We start from the raw sequence: 2663 nt of genomic DNA, 5'->3' as shown, positions 1-2663 counted from the left end.
TGTTGCAGGGGACGGAACCCTCGTAGCCTGGCTCTACAGGACAGGTTTCACGAGAAAAGGTGGAGGGTTGGTCAGATCCGAGGGAGATCTCCGGCAAACGAGGGTAAGACCAGGCTAGCGGTTTTTTGGAGCGGTCTACGGCGGTGCTCGGTCTGGGGAGTTTGTTGGATGTGCTGAGGAAGTCTGGGATAGATCCGCCCAGGTCGCTGTTGTAGGCACGTCCTTGACCTCTAGATAAACTCCGTGACCTCTCTTTGGCAGCTTTACGTGTCTGTAGAACGTCCAGCAGGATGTACTCATGTAGACTTGCACTGCGCATGACAGAATCGCTAAATGTAAATAGCGGAAGTTCAACTGATGTTTCTTTGATTGGTTCGGAGTTTTCCCCTCGTGAATGACGACTCATAGGGCCCCCTGTGTCCACCAGTGAATGACGACTCATAGGGCCCCCTGTGTCCACCAGTGAATGACGACTCATAGGGCCCCCTGTGTCCACCAGTGAATGACGGCTCATAGGGCCCCCTGTGTCCACCAGTGAATGACGGCTCATAGGGCCCCCTGTGTCCACCAGTGAATGACGGCTCATAGGGCCCCCTGTGTCCACCAGTGAATGACGGCTCATAGGGCCCCCTGTGTCCACCAGTGAATGACGGCTCATAGGGCCCCCTGTGTCCACCAGTGAATGACGGCTCATAGGGCCCCCTGTGTCCACCAGTGAATGACGGCTCATAGGGCCCCCTGTGTCCACCAGTGAATGACGGCTCATAGGGCCCCCTGTGTCCACCAGTGAATGACGGCTCATAGGGCCCCCTGTGTCCACCAGTGAATGACGGCTCATAGGGCCCCCTGTGTCCACCAGTGAATGACGGCTCATAGGGCCCCCTGTGCTCGAGGGCTCAGTGACAGCATGCAGCGAGTGCGGTCTGACGTACACATCCTCCAACCCATTTTGGACCATGACGTAGACATTACGTGGTCTGGTCTCATACATCTGACGTAACCGAGGGGTGGACATCACCCGCCTGTAAACAGAACTGCCGCCTTCGAGAGGTAAAACAAATATTTAAAAACCTTCACTTAAAATTAGAAATTAAAACTTATTTGCTTTCTTTAATAAAAGCTTTCGTCAGTCGCTAAAATACGTCAAAAAATCTGCTACGTTTGAACAAAATCGCTGCAAGTTAAAAGATGTACTACATCTCACACCAAAAAAAAACATTGTGAACTAAGTAAAAGCTTATAAAAATAGAAGAAAAAAACATTTGCTCAATTCACAAACTAAGATATAATAATGCAGGAGTAATCCCCCCTAAACATTCTCGTACGTTCCTATAAAACATCAACGGTTGGGATAGCACAACTTTGTGACAAAACACATTGGGGCGAAAAGTTCTTAGAAAATGTTACCTTAAAAGTATGACAGAAAACTATCAAATTCTTATGTTTTTTGGAGAAAGTGCAAAATGCGCATTGTACCGGAAATCACTCAAAATTTGAAAGAAACCAGTTAATAAGATGTTATACCTCTGTATGAAATATCGCCCACCTACCTGACAGTTATCGGTATTATAGAAATCCAAAAAAAATAGTAAAGTGGGCTACCAATTCTGGATATTGGAGGTCTCTCTAAATATTGAAAGTAATCCAAGTATAAGATCTTATAATTATTGATGAAATTGTGTCCACCTAACTTAAAGGAAAATAAACTTAAGTACAACTTCCGATTACTGGAAATAGTTCACAATTTAATCGAAACCTGCGTATTCAATATAATACTTATATATGAAATTTCGTCCACCTAACTTAAACGGTACTCAAGTTTTCGGCTTTTAAGAAACCAGAAAGTATCACTGCTGGTTATCGGAAATAGTTTAAACGTTGAAAGCAAACTACGAATGTGATATATGTATGAAATCGGCTAAGAATTTGAGAATTATCAAAATCTCGATTGAGGTATTGTGCACGATTACAATAAGTCCTCTATACTTCGTATAAAGGACTTACTGTAAAACAGCGAAAACTGTCCGAATTTCATTTGATTTGTGTGCTCGATTACAATACTTTCTCTGTATTCTGTAAGCTAAAAATAACAGCAATCTCCGTGGTGCAGATGACAATGTTTGCTTCCATTTGTAACCTTTCTCGTAGAACATTCTACCTCCCCCCTCCCGCTTTTAGATAATGTAATCACCAGTTGTGTTTATGTACGTGTTACCCCTGTGTCACCAGTTGTTAGAGACGTTTTACCCCTGTGTCGTGTCACCAGTTAGAGACGTTTCACCTCTGTGTCACCCTTTAGAGACGTTTTACCCCTGTGTCGTGTCACCAGTTAGAGACGTTTCACCTCTGTGTCACCCTTTAGAGACGTTTTACCCCTGTGTCGTGTCACCAGTTAGAGACGTTTCATCCCTGTGTCACCAGTTAGAGACGTTTTACATATGTATCACCAGTTAGAGACGTTTTACCCCTGTGTCGTGTCACCAGTTAGAGACGTTTCACCTCTGTGTCACCCGTAAGAGACGTTTCACCTGTGTCAACAGTTTTTAATGTTGTATAACCTCTATGTCACCATATTTTAAAAAAATAAATTGTAATTAAAAAATTTTAATGAATCAAAAAATCAGCAACAATATCTGTTTCAAATCTTGTATTTGGGCTCGTGC

This window comes from Physella acuta, unplaced genomic scaffold (assembly GCF_028476545.2).
Source record: "Physella acuta isolate Inbredline_101_S28 unplaced genomic scaffold, ASM2847654v3 ptg000969l, whole genome shotgun sequence".
NCBI lineage: Eukaryota > Metazoa > Mollusca > Gastropoda > Physidae > Physella > Physella acuta.
The sequence above is the reverse complement of the archived record's forward strand: the minus strand, read 5'-3'. Positions refer to the sequence as shown.